Source organism: Barbus barbus (genome assembly GCF_936440315.1).
Source record: "Barbus barbus genome assembly, chromosome: 13".
NCBI lineage: Eukaryota > Metazoa > Chordata > Actinopteri > Cypriniformes > Cyprinidae > Barbus > Barbus barbus.
The window spans coordinates 15,988,020-16,010,423 of record NC_136741.1 but is presented as its reverse complement, the minus strand read 5'-3'; the positions used below and the strand labels follow the sequence as shown (position 1 = coordinate 16,010,423).

The 22,404-nt window shown below is 35.2% G+C and overlaps 1 protein-coding gene across 4 annotated transcripts in view; it reads right to left on the bottom strand.

The window, feature by feature from the left end:
- The window catches only part of lpp (LIM domain containing preferred translocation partner in lipoma), a 232,146-nt gene extending 210,218 nt beyond the window's left edge, over positions 1-21,928 (bottom strand). For 2 of the 4 annotated variants that reach the window (XM_079431836.1, XM_079431834.1), the window contains exon 1: positions 21,766-21,928. The gene's annotated coding sequence lies outside the window, so the exon portion shown is untranslated. Of the gene's footprint in view, positions 1-13,241; positions 13,330-21,765 lie in introns of those variants that run through there. The other 2 variants (XM_079431835.1, XM_079431837.1) reach the window with 2 other exon arrangements.
- Between the last annotated feature and the right edge of the window lie 476 nt (positions 21,929-22,404).

The following is a 22,404-nucleotide window of genomic DNA, read 5'->3' as shown; positions in this document are numbered from 1 at the left end:
ACATACAGTAGACATTTCTTGCTTTAGTTCATTCATTAACATTAAAAGAACTGAAGGATTGTAGTTTGCCGTCGCTGATGAAACTAGGATTTTAGCCAAGGCTCTTTTATTCTGTTTCACAATAGCACAAACGAAATGGCTTGAGAACATCTATTGAATGAAAACTCCCACTCTCACTCTCTCATATGAAATTATAACAAAGGTTATAGATGAGGACCACTGACGCAGTCACAGAAAGGTCCAGGAAAGTGAGACACTTGTGATTATGACATATGTATTCAAAACCCCCTTTGGATAAACAAAATAATAACAACTGCCAATTCTCACTAAGTCAAAGCCTGCGATTGCATTTGACTCCAATGCACATTCAGAAATGAGCCAAGTAGTTTCAAGACAAAATGTTCTGATCAGTGTAAGTGAGGAGGCTATGAGACCGAATGAATTAGATTATGAAGCTCAGAGAACTAACATCACACTTGTGAATCGTTTTCCTTTGAGACTCCAGGGGAAGCTCAGAATCATATGGTAATCCTTACTTGGGTCAGTGTAGCCAAAAACATCTGAATCTTTATTAATTGATGACTCATGACTTGCCAGCATTTATTCAAGTATCACTAATTCATTGGACTTCATTTTTGTGTAAGAGGCTTTAGAGGCTTTTGGGGGGGGGGGCACAATTATAATATTAGTATCACATTGTTTTTGGTGATAATAATAATTAATAATAATAATATTTTCTAAAATAGCATAAACATATAAAATCCTTCAAAGCGTCAGACTTTCAAACATTCTGGATGTAAGGACAATTTTTTTTCTTTTTTTGGGGTGTTTATATTATAAACACCCCAAAAAAATGTGTGTTTTTGTAAGTGTATAATTGTATGCATGTGTTTGTTTTTCCCAATTTGTCTACTTAAAAAAAAATCTGCTTTCCCCATAAATTACAAACAATAATTTCACAATATTAGTACTTGTACTGTTTTTCTGATCAAATAAATGCAGCCTATATAAATATATCAAATGTGTGTGTGTGTGTATAAATATGTATTTATTATTATGGATTATTTACATGATATTAGTAGAATCACTGTAACACATGGAGTCCCATAACTTGCTGCTTTAGTACGATAGTGTAACTTTCACATATTCCATGAACACTCATATTGGTTTGCAGCTGCTTTTGATGAGAGCATCCCTTGCCAGACAACAGCTGTGTGACGCAGGATGAGGGAGAGACAAAAAATAAAAAGAGACGGGAAAGAGAAGTGTCTACTGGCAGGTGCTGGCAGCACGGTGTGAGGGATAAGGACTTCCTGCCAAGTAGATGATTTGGGTCAGTAGGTAATTGCATTCCTGGATCACAGAGGGCTCGGTGGCAATTAATCCCGGCTGTGAGCCACGTGAGCAGGGGAACACGTTCACTGTGCAGAGGCAACTGTGGTCAGAGAGAGGGCCTGCCTGCTCCAGCCAGGAAGCCAAGCGGCATTCTTTTCTCCATAAGAGACAATACTAAACACAAACTACAATACTCTGCATCCTCCTGTGGTAAGACTGCACAGCAGGTGTGTTTATCACTACAATACAACTGGCCCGCAAATATCATGCAACAGTACAAATGTTTGATTTGTGTCCATAAACTTCCAAATAAAAAGAGAAAAAATTTTGATTAATTAAATTAAATCAAAAGTACCTTTCATATGTGAAGCGAATTCACTAGATCGTTCAGAAACTGGGCTCATGCTTATTTAATAACCATTAGTCACTGAATTTCCAGCAAAGACACCAATCAAGTACAAATGTCCACAATAATACAAATATATATATTTTTTAAAATCTATTTTAAACCATGTAAGAATATCATATTTAATATATTTTTGAATAAATAAATAGATGTAGCATGTCATGTCATTGACCCAACTATATTACGATACACACAACACCGTTCAAAGGATTGGGGTAGGTTTTTTTTCACGTGCTCATCGAGGCTTAATTTAAAAGAATTGTTTTATTTGACTGTTTTTTACTGTCTATTTAAATATATTTTAAAATATAATTTATTCCTGTGATGCTGTGAAGCTAAGTTTTCAGCAGCCTTTACTTAGAAACAGAAATCCTGTAGAAATATTTTGCAAAACTGTAAATGTCTTTACTGTCACTTTTGATCAAATTAATACATCCTTGCTCAATAAAAAGTAAAATAAAATTTATTTAAAACAACAACAAAAAAATCTTACTGACTCCAAACTTCTGAATGGTACTGTACCATTACTGTAAACATTACTCATTACTGATAACTCATACAATATAAGATATTGGTCATACGTCCCACCAGCATCTCTAAATAATTGGGGAAGTGAACAAAAACAGGAAGGAAACATACAAGAGACCATGTACAGTCAGGCAGTCATTATCGCAAAACAAGTCCTGACAGTATGATCAGGACTGCTCTTGTATCATCCCAAAGCGGTTTATTTTAGGGCAATGACCAGGTGAATGTTATTCATCTTATTATATCTACTTACTAAATTAGCTTGCATTATTGTGTGAGAAGAAGGAGATTGATTCAAGAGACCCGAAATTAGCAATAAATCCTGGCAGATACAACAAGCGGATTATTTTCATGTTATGGATTTATTTTGTACACTCTTAAAAATAAAGGTGCTTTAAAAGGTTCTTCACAGTGATGCCATAGAAGAACCATTTTTGGTTCCACAAAGAACCATTCAGTCAAAGGTTCTTTAAAGAACCATCTCTTTCTTACCTTTTTATAATCTGAAGAACCTTCTTTCGCCACAAAGAACCTTTTGTGAAACAGAAAGGTTCTTCAGATGTTAAAAGTTCTTTATGGAACCATTTAGACAAAAAGGTTCTCCTATGGTATCGTGAAGCACCTTTATTTTTAAGAGTGTAGTCTTCATATAGAGCCACATTCTCTGTAAAGAAGCAGTGGGGAGACGCATTATGCGCAAGTTACAGCACAGGACAAATGATTCAATGCAGTCAATAGGTCCTAATTAATTAATAATGACTAATAGATTTTGTTTACGCTCCTTGTGCTTGTGCTGCCCATTGTGGAGATTTTAAAAACAGCCTTTAAAAGAGCATTGATTATGGCTTTCTAATTGCGAGGTGAGAACATTGTGCTGCAATGAAAAGGTTTTAACTTTGCTTGAGTTCAGAAAATGTATCCTTTTTCATTTTACAAGACAATACACCCTTTTCCACGTTTTCCTTTGCTGTGCTTGAGACAGACCCCTACCAAGTTCAATAGCAAGCCAATAATGGATGGAGAATTAGTTTAAAATGCCGGCAATGGCGACTCAAAAGGGTCATTTTTATTCTCTATAGACCTCAGAACACTTTGCTCCTCTATTTAATAACTCATTATAGCTCTTTCTAATTTCTTTCTGGCTCCAGTCTTTTTTGCATTGTACTTTGTAATAATAACACTTTCTATTAGCATTGCACTTTAAGAGGCTTTTAAATCAATCCAAAGATTAGAGACTTTTGGGAACACAATGTTAACTTTTAACTTTGCAATTGGAGAGTGACAGCAGACACTTAATTTATGACTCATTCTACCCTTATGTTACATTTTTGAACATGACCTGAAAAAACCTTTCCTAAATATATAAAGTAAACGAATCAACGCACACACACACAAAAAAAAAGAATTTCAAAATAACATTTGATGACCATGAATCCAGTCCACAGCTGACTGGAAAATATACAGGCCACTGGAGCATATCTTATGTCAGAACTGCAAAACAGAATGTGTATGACTGAATATTGGTTAAAGATACCAATATTCAGTCATACACATTCTGTTTTGCAGTTCTGACATAAGATATGCTCCAGTGGCCTGTATATATATATATATATATATATATATATATATATATATATATATATATATATATACATATACAGTTGTGGTCAGAATTATTGGAACCCTTGGTAAATATGATCAAAGAAGACTGTGAAAATTAACCTGCTTTGTTAATCCTTTTGATCTTTTATTTAAAAAATTCACAAAAAGCTAACCTTTCATTGGATAATAAGAATTTAAAATGGGGGGAAATATCATTATGAAATAAATGTTTTTCTCAAACACACGTTGGACACAATTATTGGCACCCCTAGAAATTCTTAAGAGTAAAATATCTCTGAAGTATACTCCCATTCATATTCACAATTTTGAGCACTCTAGGGTGATTATGAACATGAAATTATCCAGCCATGGCTTCCTGTTTCACAGAAATATAAATAGGAGGGAAAACAAAGCCCAAATTCCCGTAATCATCCATCACAATGAGAAAAAACAAAGAATATATTTCTGATGTGCAGCAAAAGATAATTGAGCTTCACAAATTAGTGAAGTGGCTTTAAGAAAAGAGCTAGAGCAGTGAAAATCCCCATTTCCACCATCAGGGCAATAATTAAGAATTTCCAATCAACAGAAAATGTAATGAAACTGCCTGGAAGAGGACGTGTGTCTATATCGTCGTAATGCACGGTGAGAAGGAGAGTTTGAGTGGCTAAAGACTCTTCAAGGATCACAGCTGGAGAATTGCAGAAAATAGTTGAGTCTCGGGGTCAGAAAACCTTAAAAAAAAATTGTCAAACAGCCCCTACATCACCACATGTTGTTTGGGAGGATTTCAAGAAAAATTCTCCTAGCTCATCCAAAAACAAACTCCAGCATATTCAGTTATCAGACAGGACTGGCACTTCAAATGGGACTGGCTTCTATGGTCAGATGAAACTAAAAAATAAGCTTTTTAGCAGCAAACACTCAAGATGGGTTTGGTGAACACAGGGATAAAAAGTACCCCATGTGTACAATGAAATATACTGCTGTATTTTTTATGTCGTGGGCCTATATTTCTGCTGGAGGTCCTGGACATCTTGTTCAGACACATGGCATCATGGATTCTATCAAATGCCAACAGATAAAAAAATCAATAAGTGACTGATTCTATTAGAAATCTTATAATGGGCCATGTTTGGATCTTCCAGCCATACAATAATCCAAACACAAACCTCAAAAACAACACAAAAATGGGTCACTGAGCACAAAACCAAGCTTCTGCTGGCCATTCCAGTCCTCTGATCTGAACCCTGTAGAAAATGAGTGAGGTGAACTGAAGAGAAGAAGCACCGTCATTGAGCTGTGAATCTAAAGGATCTGGAGTGATTCTGGATGAAGGAATGGTCTCTGATCTCTTGTCAGGTGTTCTCTAACCTCATCAGGCATTATAGGAGAAGATTTAGAGCTGTTAAACTGACAAATGGAGGTTTCAAAAAGTATTGAATAAAAAGGTGCCAATAATTGTGTCCAACGTGTGTTTGAGAAAAACATTTATTTCATAATGATATTACCCCCATTTTAAATTCTTATTATCCAATGAAAGGTTAGCTTTTTGTGATTTTTTTGAATAAAAGATCAAAAGGATTAACAAAGCAGGTTAATTTTCACAGTCTTCTTTGATCATATTTACCAAGGGTTCCAATAATTCTGACCACAACTGTATATATATCTCCAGAGGTGGAAAGCAACAAATAACATTTACTCACATTACTGTAATTGAGTAGCTTTTTTGTGTACTTCTACTTTTTTAAAGTAATTTTTAAAATCTGTAATTTTACTTTTACTTAAGTATATATTTTTTTGAAGTATTGTACTTTGCTACATTTTAAAACATATTAATTACTGAGTAAAAAAAAAATAAAAAAATCGGTCCCTGGAAACTACTGCAGTAAATAATGGGCAGGAGAACAAACTGGCGCTAAAATCACAAGAAAGATGCAGATGGACAAAGACAGTTGTTATGGTGCAGACCCAGCTGAAAACAAAACCCTGCTGTATTCTGCTGAAGTTGAACTCGAAAGAAATGAAGTGAACCCCTGGCCATATTTATGATCTATAATGCAGTGTAAGCTGTGTTTGCCTAGGGAGACCAAACTAGCAGCTTATAAAATCACAACCTCACCCCTTCGCAAGCATGTAGAGGTCAGGTACATACTTACATCATTGCATTGGTGGTTAAAATTAAGCTTTGCCAGTTTAGCAAAAGGTTTTGGACAAATTAGCCAAAAAGACAGTGGTGCAGGGTATGCTATATATATCGTCTGCGACAATATCATAATTGTTGTTTTAACGATGTGCGATTTTACATTATCAGTGTTTTGCCAAAAACCAAACAAAACTCTCCTACAGAGTGCAGTGAAGTAGGTTAGACTAGGTTAGAGTGCGTTCTTTCACTGCGTGATTCAGTCTTTTAAAATGCATTTAGAATGATCACAAAACTGAAGATATAGGGGCAGAAAAGTTTTATATTTATATCATGTAGTAAATCAACATCACACGAAGAGTGAAGTTTTTTCTCCAAAAATCAGCATGATTACATATAGATTTTTTCAAAAAACAAGAAGTTAATTAAGATACTTGCATTTTAGACACCATATTGCCTGTTTTTGCTCTATTTCGACAACAAAAATAATTCCAAACACAGCCACCATAGCACAGTTTTGCGTCTCTGAAAAACATAAGTGTTTCGTTCCTGAATGAATCAACCTACTGTTTAAATGATTCAGTCATAGCGACTCACTTATTAACAGTGATTTACACCTACTGGCGGTTTTAATTTCACATTTAAAGTATCTTTTGATTTATTTATTTTTTTATAATTTCAAATGAGTATTCAACATTTTGTGTCTTATATATCAGAACATTATTACTGCATTTGTAACTGTGGACTAAATGCATTCGTGTCCTGCATTAAACTGTCTGTAAACGCATCTAAATGCCACTTCAGATGAAGTTTGTGTTTCCTCTGCATTGCAAAGATGACTTTTGTTGATACTGATTTAATTTGCCTGGTAACAGCCCAAATGTCTTATTATTCTAAATAACTGATTCATTTAATTAAAAACAACTAGTTTGAGATTTATATGCCTATCACAGGGGTGTCAAACTCAGTTCCTGGAGGGCTGCAGCCCTGCAGAGTTTAGTTCCAACCCTGCTCCAACACACATACCATCTAGTTTTCAAATAAGCCTAAATGATTAGATTAGCTGGATCAGATGTGTTTAATTAGGGTTATATCTAAACTGTGCAGGGCTGTGGCCCTTCAAGAACTGAGTTTGACACCCTTGGCCTATCCTAGTTTTGCCTCCCTTGTATCATCCCAAAGCGGTTTATTTTAGGGCAATGACCAGGTGAATGTTATTCATCTTATTATATCTACTTACTAAATTAGCTTGCATTATTGTGTGAGAAGAAGGAGATTGATTCAAAGTAAATTTGAAATGAGCTACTTTTTACTTTTACTTGAGTAGATTTGTAGACTGGTACTTTTACTTGTACTTAAGAAAAATTTCATTAATGTAATGGTACTTTTACTTGAGTAGAATATTTTCGTACTCTTTCCACCTCTATATATATCTTTAACCAGTATTCAGTCATACACATTCTCTCTCTCTCTCTCTCTCTCTCTCTATTATATATATATATATATATATATATATAAAATATGAATAAAATCTTAATTCTATAGTGACAATAATTTTAAAATATCCATTCATTCATTCATTCACGGATTAGTTAACAGGGTTCATTTTAATCAAATATAATTTTCAGGTTTTTTACCTAATTTAACCATGTAACCATGTATTAAAGGCAGAAATCAAAACTATTTGGTAAAAGGAGCTTTTTTAAAAGACTGATTTAAATAAAAGAAAAGTTTTAATAATGCACTTTTTTGATTATCCAATTATTATTGAGCATGAACTCAATTTTAAAGTTCAATTCATGTACGATGGTACACTGGTATTCTGCTTTGAAGAAGAAGGATGGTTTCTAGATTGTGACAGATTTTTAAAAATAATCAATTCATTTAATTTCTAATTAATTCCCTGCCATGCCTACTTCAATCAAATATCATTTTCAAGTTTGTTTAGGCCTGTTATCAGTTTCAGCTCTTGAAAAGCCATAAGATGCATACAAATAAATGAGGTTGGTTCAAATCTTTTTCCACAGCTACATCCAAAGCAGAGAATTTGCCACTTTAAAAGCTCCATATCTGTGATATAAGCCTGAAAATGTTTTCCAGAAATGGGCCTATACCCGCTGATCCATCCTAAAGCCAATGAGGCACAGGAATGGCTGGCACAGTGCTGGTGCAGAAACAAATATCTGCTGCTCTAGCTGCGTCTCTCAGCAAGCTATCATTTAACAGGCCAACATCTACCTCTCCTCTGGGGCCATGATCTAGGCTTTTGGATTGCTCTGTTTTTAAGCCAACAAGCCTCATAACAAAATAACAGGACTAGTGAAATGGCATCTGTTAGTCTGGCACATGCAACCATTTGAGCCGGGCTCCATTAACATACAGCCTGTGCGTCAGAAGAAATTAATCTACCAGTGACCTCTGATACCAAAAGAACAGGGCTGAGGCTGAGCCCCCAGAGGTGGAGGATAATGCCTTTTTTGGCAGATCGCAAAACTGTGCCTTTTCAGTGAGGGGACATAATGATAACATTACTGTTAGATATTGGCCTTTTTAATCTGACCTAAAGACTGTGTGGCTCTATGACAGATTAAAAAGTGCTAATGGGCTCATAGTCTTTCAAAGCTCAAAATCTGTGATTACGTACTTTTGCTTTCTGCATAGTCCCATAAAGTATGCATTAAATATAAAAAAGTCCAACACACGATATGAAGCAAATGCAGTTAAATTAAAAATAATGCAGGAGAAGTAAATAGGCCACAAGAGGCCATATGTTATCTTGATTTAACCATGCACTGAAATCAAAGCAAAGCACAGCAAAATAAAATCAAATGAATTACTATTATTAGCCAAATCAGTCTGATCAATCAATCAGTCAATCAATCATACACTATATTGCCAAAAGTATTGGGTGCCCCCTTCTAATGAACAGGTTTGACTACTTTAGTCATTTCTATGAGCATTTAAAATCACACCAGAGGTGTTCAACTGGAATTAGGACTTTACTTTCTGCAGACCAGTCAAGTTCTTCCACACTGACTGAATCAATAATTTCTTTTTGAACCTTGCCTTATACACAGAGGCACTGTCATGTTAGAATAGAAAAGGGTCCTGTCCAAACTGTTGCTATAAAATTAGAAGCACACAATTCCCTAGAATATCATTATATGCTTAAACATTAAGATTTGTACTCATGGAAATTACTAAAGTAGTCAAACATGTTCATTAGAAGGGGGTGACCCAATACTTTTGGCCCTTACAGCTCTGCAGAAATCTGTGCTTAAACTAATCAAATCCGATTGGCCTGTAAAATGGATGCTCTTGCTGCAATTTTAGCAATGGACATTTTTTTATATCACTTTCCAGGGTTGTTAAACATATTCAGCTGTAACGAACAGAAATTTTGTCAGTGATCTGGGCCTATTATCACAGTATGTGGTCAATTTTAAGTGTAGTACATCTACCATGGAACACTGGGATTCAGCTTTTAAGAAACAGGATGGTTTAAAATTTATTTTAACAGAATAAAAAAACTGGGCTCATTGGAAAAATGTACTATACATACAATTCACTACAGTTTCTGACTGAAATTAACACTAATAGCGGGAAAACAGTTTGCATGATTCTTTGCACAATATTATGTTATGACCTCAAAACACTTACCATTATTAGTAATCTTATAAATTTTGATGTTTGCATCACATCATCAGTTTCATATAACTTTTCTGATAGTAAACCTGCTCAGTAGCTCACCTGGTACAACACTGCACTTGTCATTTGATGTGCTTGGGTGGGAGTCCCATGTAACACAAGTCATGATAAAAGAGCTCAAAGGCTTATAGAAGCCGGCTCAAATGGCATAGTTGCTTCAGCAAATGCATTGTATTTATGTGTGTGGGGGAGGGGGGGTTGGGGGGGGGGGTTGTTAACACTATTGGTTAGTTCTAAGGTAGAGTTTAGTGTAGGTAGAATGCTATTGTCAAACACAACACAGCTTTAACCTTTAAGCACCAGATTGGTCTTTTCATTTCCAAACTATTGCAATACGTATAACATCCAAAATAATAAAACATTGCCAAATTTCATCTGATTCTTCATTTAATTCATCATTTAAATTCATTTGATTCTTAAAAACTAAATATATTCTCAGGGGATGAACTGTAAAATTCAAACTCCAAAATTTTTAGGCATATTTCATTGACCCCAAATAAAAATAAGGACACTGGCATCACCGTAAAGAAAACTATCCTGCCGATGCTTTCATCAAAGAAGTCTTAACCTTCAATCATAAAACTCAGAGGAATTGCATGCAAAAATAGAATGCAATCAAACCCTCAGTGTGAATCTTTTTATAAACAGATAATCATCCACTTACTTAACTTCACTTTCTTGCAATCTGCCCAGGCTTCTAATTGCGCTCATTAATCAATCCTGAAGTTTATATGTTGTCATGATATTCTCTCAGATTGACAACGCTTATACGAAAACAAACACCAGAAATTTCTCAAACTGGAGACAAGAATATGTTAGGAAACAAAGGCCAGCGCTGAGAAGCGAGTGTACATAGATTAAAATCTTAATCCAGTTTTTAAAGACGAGGTGGAGAATTCTCACAGCAGTGCTACCATATTTCAGTGTGTTACAAAAGAAAAATTATTAATTTCTCGTAATATAAGAGCTAAACAACAAGACAGTTCATTACGAGGGAGGTTCCGGTCTACTTTTAAAACAAATCCCCTGGCCTTTTAAAAGGAAAAGTTAGCAATCCAACATGTCGTTTAATGGAAGCACTTGTTACTGCCCTCTGATTAATTTAAAACAAAATTCAAGTGTTAACTATCACCTAACAAGATGAGTCATCACACCTTTGGGGGATGAATAAATAAAACAAAAGTTAACAAAGACTTTGTTAGTTCACATAAAACAGAGTGATATTTCATGAATAGTAAAATGTTTTGACTGATGCTAAGTGCTCCAGCTGCTGTTTGCACTGGCTCCAAACTGAATTAAGACAAGTGTAGAAGAGTTTACATTTAACTTTGCCTGAAGCCAACCAGCACTGGATATGAAGACCCTTCAGTACTGTTGAGCGAAAAGTAATGAGATTATCACACAGTTCTATCATTAAAGTCGAGTATATCGCACCTCACGGCTATGGAAAATCCCATTAAGGTCTACCTTTCCCTGCCACTGCTATGGTGCGGTTCCAGAGGAATGTGAAGGTGTAAACAGCTAAATTGTTGGTTTACTAGCGGTCAAGAATAAAGGTGGTGGGATGTAGTGTACTTAGACTAAAGATATTCCTATTAAACAAGTGCAGGTAGATCTACTTCACCAACTTAAGGTAAAATTCCAGAGGGTTAAGGAGTAAAACTGGTAAGACTCTGTATGTACTATTTCAGATGTGGTGACACTATGCTTTTTTTTTTTACAAAGATAACCCAACATTTTGGCACAAGATATTCTCCTCCCTGCCTGGAAAATAATGGAAAAACCCTTCTAACCTCCAGGATTTAACAGCTTTTGACAAAAAAAAAAAAAAGTGCAGGAAAACCCCAGACAGCTCCTTGCAAAATGAAAATAATAAATGATAATAAACTGCCTAAAGGTTTTTTTTTTTTTTTTTTTTTAATGTTTTATGGTTTTATATGTGACCCTGGACCACAAAACCAGTCATAAGGGTCAATTTTTCAAAATTGAGATTTATACAGCATCTGAAAGCTGAATAAATACGCTTTCCATTGATGTATGGTTTGTTAAGATAGGATATTTTGCCGAGATACAACTAATCTGGAATCTGAAGGTGCAAAAAAAAAATCTAAATATTGAGAAAATTGCCTTTAAAGCTGATGAAAAAAAAGCCAAATGAAGTCCTTAGCAATGCATATTACAAATCAAAAATTAGGTTTTAATATATTTATGGTAGGAAATTTACAAAATACCTTTACTTAATATCCTAATGATTTTTGGCATAATAATTTTGACCCATACAATGTATTTTTGGCTATTGCTACAAATATAGGCTGCCCGTGCTACTTATGACTGTTTTTGTGGTCCAGGGTCACATATACGTGTGTGTGTGCATTACATACAAAATATAAAATTAATTTATTATTATTCCTTTTTTGTTTTTGTTTTTTTTACTTCTAACCAATATTTTAAAACCAGATTGTGATGTTTCTGGTCTCTTAATGGGTGCCTGCTTAATGTTCAAGCAGAAAAATACAGCTCTCAAGGAAGGAATTACAATCTCATGCGTCATTACTCCACTAAACATGCAGAGCAGTATGTTAGGCATGAGGGAGATGAGACGCCCCACTCAGAAAAAAGCTATGTCCATGCATAATAACTGTATTTAGCTCTAATTCATGATAGTAAAAACACCTTTATTTGTTCTGCTCCACTGGACCCTGCCAAACAGCAGCACCTGCTATCAGTCCCCAGGAAGTCTGAGCTTGAGACCCCAATAGAATAGTGACCTATAGAATGTGGTTAAAGAAACACACTGACCTGCCTGAACAAATTCATTCTTGCTTAATGCAAATAAACTGTCCCGCAACCACATATTTGTGATTTTTCAAGTTTTCCTTTAAAGGCAATAGAGCTCACTTGTCAGTAGTTCTTCACACCTTGAGTAACATTCCACAAATATATCTCCTCAGCAAATACTACCAAACAAAGAAAAGAGTCACATACCTACAAACCATAGCACAATAAAGAGCACACATCACAATGAAATACCTTATTTTGCATTTCAATGACAATGCAGCCTTTTTCGACAGAAAGGAAGGACATGTATATGTATACAGACTGATGAAGTGTTTCTAAACCTACTGAAGGTTGTTCTTTAAACTCACAGATTAAAATAAAGCCCAGCCACACATGTTGTGCAAAGTACAAGCCACTTTACATTAATTCTACCACTCTATATCAGCTGTACAACTTTAAATAATTGTATGAATGAATAAATACACAAGTAATTCAAAACCTCCAGGAAAATGTCAGATGGCTCCCAATTCACTCAAAAAGAAAATGAAGGCCATAAACAGCAGCCTGTCTATAACTGCCTATTCATTATTTGTTTTAAGCTATAGTTCCGCTGTGAAGAGCACAACTGCGATTATAAAAGGGTAGAGCAATGTGCCACAGGATTGCAGCAAGGTTAACATGTCCAAATACAGCCACAACTTATATAGAATAGAATAGAAGAGAAGAGAAGAGGATACTTACAGCATCCCGTTTGTCTATGAACTATAGAGAAGCCCTCAGTGAGGAGGACCCACAGCCAGGCCCTTATGCTGTTAAAATGACTCATAGTGCTTCTTCCTGCTGCACTGTGGAGTCATGAGGAGGTAAACATTTCCAAATATGGAAATAAAAATAGGCGAAAGATTGGGGGCAAAATTTTATTCAGCTTGCTTTTTTGGTCTGGAATGCCACTATTTTTCACTGGCCAGAGGCACATAGAAGCCAAGTCTGTGGTTCGTACCATTTGCAGAATAACAATGGTAATTGCTGGGAGTTATTTAAGAGGGGGGCAAGCACACTCAATGGTCTCTAAGAATAAAACAAACCACAGTATCTAAAAGTACTCTTGAATGTCTTCAGAGAGGACAACAAAAACTGAACCACAAGACCCTCGAGAGCATTATGCCACTGACCCAAACAAACACATAAGAAACATAATATTTGTTGTAATACACCTATTTTATCAATGCATGCCACACACCACCACAAAATATGTAGAGTAAACGTACAAGAATACATGAACGTTCAATCAATAAAAATGTTTTTTTACTATATTAAGTGAAACACTGAGTGAAAATCTCTGTCTGATCCATACAAAAAGCTTCAGAAGACTAGACTGAAAAAAAATGTGTATATTATTTACTTAGAAATAATTTTCACAGTTGCTATTAAATTTCACAAATAATTCCAATATCAATCAACACAAACTCAGCACACCTGAAAAAAACGATAGGTGCGTGGGAAAAATAGTCCAACAACACTGTCGAATCAAAATGATAAAAAGATGAAATCCCGCACACTATCAATACTTGCTAAATATTATATTTTCACAAGCAACGTTTCGGTCCACTGACCTTCATCAGGCATATGTGCACATAATAATTACAATAAAATGACAAGTAATAGACTGAATAAAATGTAACATTTTGAAGTAAAGACTGAATACTCCAATAATCTCTAAAGATAAAACAATCCAGCAATCTTTGTTTCATTTACAACTTTAAATAATCTTTAAATAATTTTTCTTACTTTTAACTGCTTTTTGTGTTTCCTGGCACTTGACAGTTTAAACTAGCATCCACTTTGTTACGTGATTGCAATGACATTGTCCCAATGCAAAAAAAAAATCTATAAATAAATCATTTTTTAAAAAGTGCAAAAAAATAATTATAATTATTAATTATATAAAACAAACAATATTTTTTTAACCGATTATCTATTTATCCATCCAAATCGCATGTAGGGTTGTGGGAATGCTAGTGCCTTCTTATAATTATTGGAAAACATTTAGAGTCAAAATATGACAGATTTTCTTGTTAGAGTCCACTTTTCTGTTTGTGAAATGAAGGTAAGTGATAAACTATCCCTTTTAGATATGTCAGCATGGAATCACTCTTTTGTTTAGTCTGCACACTAAGCAATGGAATAGAATGGTTGTTCTCCGCTCTTCCACAGAACAGAGTGCAGGGACTGACCAAACATGGAAATCAGGGTGGCACTCAATCAATTGAAGCACCCAGGAAGCCTATTTCTATAGCTTTTCATAAACCAAAAGCAAATTACCCGTATTCCTTTATCACCTTTTGAGAACATCCTTCTGTGCCACAATAGCTTTCTGTAAGCAAGAGATCAACCTTAATATGGGTCAATACTCACCAAAGGGCATGCACACTGAGACTCACAAAACATAAGCACACTGAAGAGCATATAGTGGTTCGGAATGAGTGCACAGACATGAACAGTTATGCATGTAAAGGCCTATATTAAACGTACAACCCCAGACTGTCATAACGCCCGAGAGCCTCAAGTGCTTCATCCACATCATCGAAGCGGTACTGCCACACTCGAAAGCCTAAAAACTGTGTATCTATTTCACATCAAAAGCCCATTTTCCTGAACCAAACAGTGCTTCATTTTCTGACAGGGATCATTATTATTAGACCTGTGAGTAAACCTGTTTCCATCTAGTGTGATGATTATTATAATTACCAGCTATTTGGGAAAAATACAGCATCCTGTTTAAAAGAGCAGAGTATTTTCTGAGAATGTTGACTTGTTTTTCTGCTGAAAAGCTGTAGCTGAGAGTTTGGTTAATAAGGTACAACAAGACAAGACCAGATTTGGCCCTATAAAGCAGTCAACACATTAACACATAATTGGCTTCTGGTCACTCATGTGCAGATGTTTCCAGCCAAACAGCATCGCCATGCAGAGCTTAATTTGAAAACCACAAAATAGACATTACATTCATAGACGAATAAACACAGCATGTATTCCTCAAATCGTGAAATTAATCTCACTGATTGCCTCCCGTAAAGAGCAGAGCTCCGTGATAATATAATCATAAAGATAGCAAAATTTAATTAAAACATATTCAGGCCCTGAATGTCTAATCTTGAGAATTGTTTGCACAAAACAGAAGTCTTTACCAATTCCACACAAATCAAATGATGGTTAGAACAGAGGAGGCTAGTATTTCTTTATTACTAGAGGGGGACAGGTTCTTGTGCATTTCAACAGGGTTTCACTTAGCAGAGCTAAAATAGCCCTTTCATGCCTGAATCCACAGAGAGGATTTTAGAAGTAATAATAACCCATTTACAAGGGGGTTAAACGGTGTCAGAGAGAGTGACTTCAGGTGATTAAAGATGCCTAATTAACTCTGGCCCTGCACTCCCTCAGAGGAGCGCTGGCTGGCCCAACCCACAATTGAGCATATTTTCATGATATATCCCTTTCTAAAATGTGATGTGATTCTTTGCTGATACAACATAGTGGCAGACTGATACTTCAGGCAATATACGGTCATTTGAGATAATCAGCATCTGCCATTAGTCATGCCTGCTTGGTCGACTAACTACAAAGTACAAATATCCTGTATTTCATTTTGTATAAAAACTTACATGTAATTTTCTTAATCAGTATTTTGGTCAAAATTTATTTGAGAAGCAAATGTATCTTGTTTTAAGAATGTTTGGGTATTTGTAATGGAAAACAAGACTAAAATACTGAACAAAATCACATACATGTGTTAAAAAAATAAATAAATAAACTTCCACCATTTTTATCAATTAAATATGCTTTTATATGGACTTTATATATTATACTGTCCTCTAGATCAGCCATAGAAAAGCTTATATTACTTGATGACTAATACAAGATCTTAATAATTTGCAAATGCCACTGCCTTTCCAAGGAACATCACATGCATCCAAATATCTGAGCTGGATGAATCACAACAGCTAGAAGATCATCACTCCTAAGATTGTGCTAACAAACTCTGCTTTTAATAGTTTTTTTTTTCAACAGCTCAGGATGTCTGAGACTCCAACTACAAAGAAGCACACACTACAACGGCAAAGAAAAGAGAGCCTGGCATGAACTGCAACAAAACCTTTTCTTAATCAGTATTTTTGTCTAAACCAGGGGTGTCAAACTCGGTTCCTGGAGGGCCGCAGCTCTGCAGAGTTTAGTTCCAACCCTGCTCCAACTCACAAACCATGTAGTTTTCAATTGAGCCTGAAGGACTTGATTAGCTGGATCAGGTGTGTTTAATTAGGGTTGGAGCTGAACTCTGCAGGGCTGTGGCCCTCCAGGAATTGAGTTTGACACCCCTGGTCTAAACATTCTTGAGAAGCAAATTAATTTTTTTTGTTTAGATATTCTTAATGCAAAACAAGACCAAAATGCTTATTGCAAATTAGATTTTTGTATTCTGTATGTCTGTAATATTGCCATGAATAGACCTATTTCATAAAGTTTTTTCATTATCTTGCTGCACCTCAAGAGCTAATTATAGCAGGTCAGAGAGTTTTGCACAGCTTCAACACAAGTGTAGACAAGCACTTATCCGTTGTAAGGGATAGGCAAAACTACATATTTTTAAAATCAAGTCACTAAGTTGTCAGAACAACGAGTTGATATGACCTAATCATTCTTAATTGGAAGCTTTATATAATTATACTTATTATAAACTACTGATTATTTATTATTATTTATATTATAAATTACTGATTATAAACATTTGTCAGGGGCAATTTAAGTTATGTTCTTGCATTGAAAAATCAAACCACTGGCAGCAAAAAATATATAAAAACATCTAGATAAAGTAACTAACTAGTAGGGCTGCACAATATAATGAAATTGTTATCGCGATACATCTTTGTGCAATTGTCAAATTTCAAAGGCTGTGATTTATTAAAAATATAGGGGGGGGGGGGGGGTCGACTCTCATATGAACCACGATTCACTCTTCTAGCACTCAGTGTTCTAGCATTTGAATTGATTCACAAATTTCAAAAATCTGTTTTCTAGTTAATATAATAATAATTATAATAATAACATGATGTTGTCACAACAAAACAGCAAAACACTGAAAAAGGTTTGTGTTGGTTCTTGAAAAGGGTAACCCAAGAATAAACACCCAAATTTTTCATATTTTTCCCAAATCATGCAGAGTAAAAGAAAAACAATTTTAAAAACGGTGTTGAAATCACCCTTACTAACTACAAATATTAATTCTTTCTAAATATAGCTGTTCAATCTGGTGAAAATTCCTGTATTTTTTCCACATATATCGCAATGTCAGTTTTTTTTTTTTTCCAATATCATGAAGCCCTACTGACTAGTACTGATCATGACTGCAGTCCAAATTACACCTTAAAACCTTCAAATTTAATAAAACGCTTTTCCAAAAGACAAAACCCTTGCCTAGAGTCAAGGCAATACCTGCTGTGACTAAGAGCACTACAAAAGGGCGGATACAGGCAATACATTCTTATTTGGTAGTCAACAGACAGTGGACCTAAGGAAAATTGAAGGTTCTGGAAAACGAGAGAGATAGTGCTACGAAACACTTCATCAATCACAACTAGGACAAGAGGAACGGCGTTTAATCCACATAAATCGAGAAAGCCTGTCCTGCCATGGTAATAAGCATACAACGCTCATGTTTCTAAATGCGTGTGAACACGTCTCAGCTGTCCTTCCTCTTATCTGCTCGCTCCTTCCTCTTTCTATCAGTGGCTAAAACACTGAGTTTCCTTTTTATGGCTGTAGGTGTCTTCTTAGCCTTGTATGCTAATGTGGCAATCTGTCTTTCTCCTTGCGAGCACTTGAAGGGAATGTGAGGAAGCTTGATTACCCAGAGTTCAGAGGAAGATCAAAGTCACAGTGCAGCTGAACTTTAAGTCGGGCAGCGTTCCTTATACTGCTGTGTCAATGAATGCAGTGAGAAATGAGCAGAAGTCTGCTGTAAATCATAACCTCACGAGCGGCCGCTACATCATCCGTCTCGCGGTCCGGAGCCTGTTCCACACCACATCCTAAAGGACAGACTTACTGTACGCTCATTCATCCACCTCTCATCCTGCATGCCTGTCTACTGTGTACTAAAAGTACACAGATCTGTCCTCACTAACTCTTAGAAACTGGAGTGCAACAGTGAAAAATAGAGCCAAGGTGCAGCTGTTTTATCAGACTCCTGAATTTGTCATCCAATACTGAAACACATCGCAAATTACAGCTTTGTTTAAAACTTGTTCATCGAGCGAATTCAGCGTACATGAGTTTCAGATGAAATGCATTAATGTCAGACTAATTTAAGCAAAATCTAATCGTATTCGGCTGTAGACACAAGGCCGTAGTTAATCACAGCCGTGCTGAAATGCAGGACTGGGCTATTGCTTGTGTACAACAGTTCAAATTCGGTAGCCGGTTTTTCAGACAAAATATGGCGAGTTATTTCAGTTATTTATGCTCTGCAAACGAAAATAGTAAAAAAAAAAAAAAAAATATGGATAAATCAATATAGAATTCTGGCTGATACTGATAAGCCAGTAATGACAATTAACTGATATTCAAAATGTACAGATAAACATCTATTTTAAAAATTTCTATTTAAAAAAATAAAAATAAAACAAAAAATTAAAGTAATAGTTTTAAAAGCTAAAAGTAAATATAGGCATCACAACATTAAAACTTAAAGTAATACAAATGGATAATCATTTTGAGATTTACTAAACATTAATTTGTGTTATTAAATATTAAATGTGCTAAATTACAGAAACTGTCATCTAAATGGAAAAATAAATGGAAATGAGCATCAAATATCCAATATTGTCTGATGCCAAAAAAAAAACTAACATAAGGGGAATTTTCAGCAGCCATTGCTTAAAGTAAATACATAAAGTCTCCAGTGTCACATTCCTCAGAAATCATTCCAATATGCTGATTTGGTGCTCAAGAACATTTTTCATTATCGGTGGTGCTTAATATTTATTTGAAAACTGTGATACTTTTTTTCTGGATTCTTTGATGAATAAAAAGTTCAAATAAACAGTATTTATTTTAAATAGAACCCTTTTGTAACATTCTAAATGTGTGGTGCTTGGTGTAAATATTAGCTATTAAAAATATTTACTCAAATTATGCTAAATTATTAGATTAAACGTACATTAATAAATCATTCAGTCACTGTTGTTGCATTGGAGTGTAGGTGGTCTTGATTCAACTGGTGGACCAAATTGTTCATGTATTAACTGTTGCATTAATCCATATTATATGTTTACTATAATTGTTTTCTTTGTGTATTTATAACTTTCAGTTGTCACTCTTGTTCCAAACAGCACCTGATCACAGAGTCTCCGAAGCAACAGAAAAGAGGCACAACACTTTTTGATCCAACAGTAACCTACAGTAATACGGCATGAAGTCAATATTCATAGAAAGTCTGTGCTAATGGCAAAACGACAGTCAAAGGAGTGAGCATGGAACACTAGGCTCAAAGGAAGGATTCATCTTTTAACTTTAAGCATCACTAGCCTGTCAGACATGTCCTCTTTTTGAATTCCTGAGATGTAGTTTGGAGTTAAAACTTTTTTGGGGGGGTGGGGGGAGGCAAAGATATTCAGTTTGATGGCTGGGAGGCCTTGATGTTATTGATTAGAGATTCATATCAAAGTAGAATTCTGAATGTCATCTTTGTAAGGAAACAAATAAATATTTTAGCACTTAGCTACTTTTAAGATGAACAATATCTGTATTCTAGACATTTTGGTTGACTTGAAATGGAGATATGTGCTTTTCTTACAACAAAATGTCTTTCAGGAGAGATTAATTGTGTTCTTACTATTAGCTGCACACACAATAGAGAACAGACTTTTATATTGGACTGAATGCTTAAGTTACAGCACTGGATTCATGCTTTATCAAAAGGTAACTATTGAAAGTAAATAGAAACACAATCCATTTCAGCAATTAAACCCAGAAATAACAGAGCCACGCTGACAAAACAAGCCATATTATCACTGTAGAGTTAGTTAGCTGAAGTCTGACTTCAAAAGGCAGTTATAAAGTTCACAACTCAAAACAAATTGCATATTCAACGACAGCCACAAGACTGTCTACAACCTGTCAATACAGAGCGCATCTTAACCACCTCCACATTGTGGTTTACAAGTAGATACAACAGGCTCAAATCATCAAGAATGATTTTCTAACCATCAAGTGCATTTCTGCTTCAGCCTGCACTCAAATTACCTCATACCTATATATATATATATATATATATGTGTGTGTGTGTGTGTGTGTGTGTGTGTGTGTATGTATATGCCATGTGTTCCATGTTGCATTTAATTTCATTTTATTAAAAATGCATCATCACTTATACCTTTAAATAAAAATCACCTGTTGTCAATACTTTAATAGCCTGTGTATATAGCCAAATAGTAAATGCATAATGTCATGAACGAAGGAAATGGTTAATTTAAAGAATATACATTTTTCACAAGTGTTTCTCTTTGTTAACACTATCAGAAATTTCAAATAAAAGCATTTTAAGTAATCAAATGTTGTTTCATCATAAATGTATACATTGAATGCTCAGCATCTGTATAAGGCAAACACATTTGCCTCCCAGAGCTACATACATTTATCTACCTTTCAATAGAAAAGATCACAAGTCACTGTAACATTAAAGCATTCCCTGTATTAACCGGAAAACGGAATGAATTACTAAACTCCGGTATAAATTGTACAGCATCGCACTGATATATGAATTTAACATCGCAAAGCACTAATATTTCATATCTGTTGCTCTTGTAAGCAGAAGCCACGTCTCTAGGCAATACAATCCTCCAGCCTATTTACTTCCGCATTCTTCAAAAGAAACAAAACAGTGAAAGAATGTTTCGGAATAACAACACGATCAGTTTCTGAAGTTCATATGCAACAAGTATCTACTAATCGTATTCAAAGCGCGCCGACACCTTCTATACGTTCGCTCAAATGTTTCGGCTGCGGGCTAAAAACACAAAACAAAGTTCGCCCCCCTCTTTTCTAGCAATCCCACGCCCTCCATTTCAATGGCACGGCACGAATCTCTCACAGAAGAACATATAGTTGTCAAATATAGTTCAAGCTGTAGAGCTCCAGCGCTAAAACAACGCTGCTTTATACCAGGCCTGCGATCGGCGTTTCCCCTAGAAAGCTTTAATATTTCTCTTACCTCGCTTTCTAAGAATCACAGAGTTTCAAATCCCCACTTAAAGTGAAACTTCTTTTTCCCAAATCTGGAAGAGTAACAGGCAGTGACGTCAGAGGGCGAAATTCCAGCCGGCAGCACACACACACACACACTTACACAGAGTCACTGAAATTTGCCCATGTATGGCAGTCTCAGCCAGCACTCAGGCAATATCTCTTCCTCACATCGGCTGTATTTGCCTTATTGTGCAAACAGTGTAATAACTGGGATTATTCATCATATGTTGCATGACTGTTTATTAAGGCCTGGACACTGTCCTCTTTGTGTCTGCTGCAGTCTTTAAATTTAAGCAATCAATGTTACAAATAATACAATTAAATCCTTTATTTGATTCATTCAACCAGCTGTGGGCCGAAGGACATGCTGTGGACCAATTTACTGTAAAAACTACACAGAGGAGAATGAAATGGCATTTCACTGAAATATATTAGTGTAAGCACTCAGTTGTTTTATATATATATATATATATATATATATATATATATATATATATATATATATATATATATATATATATAATTTATATATATATATATTTATTTAGTAAGAGAAAGTCCAATTATATAAATGTGTTTTCTGTCACAGTGGTTTGATGTTTAT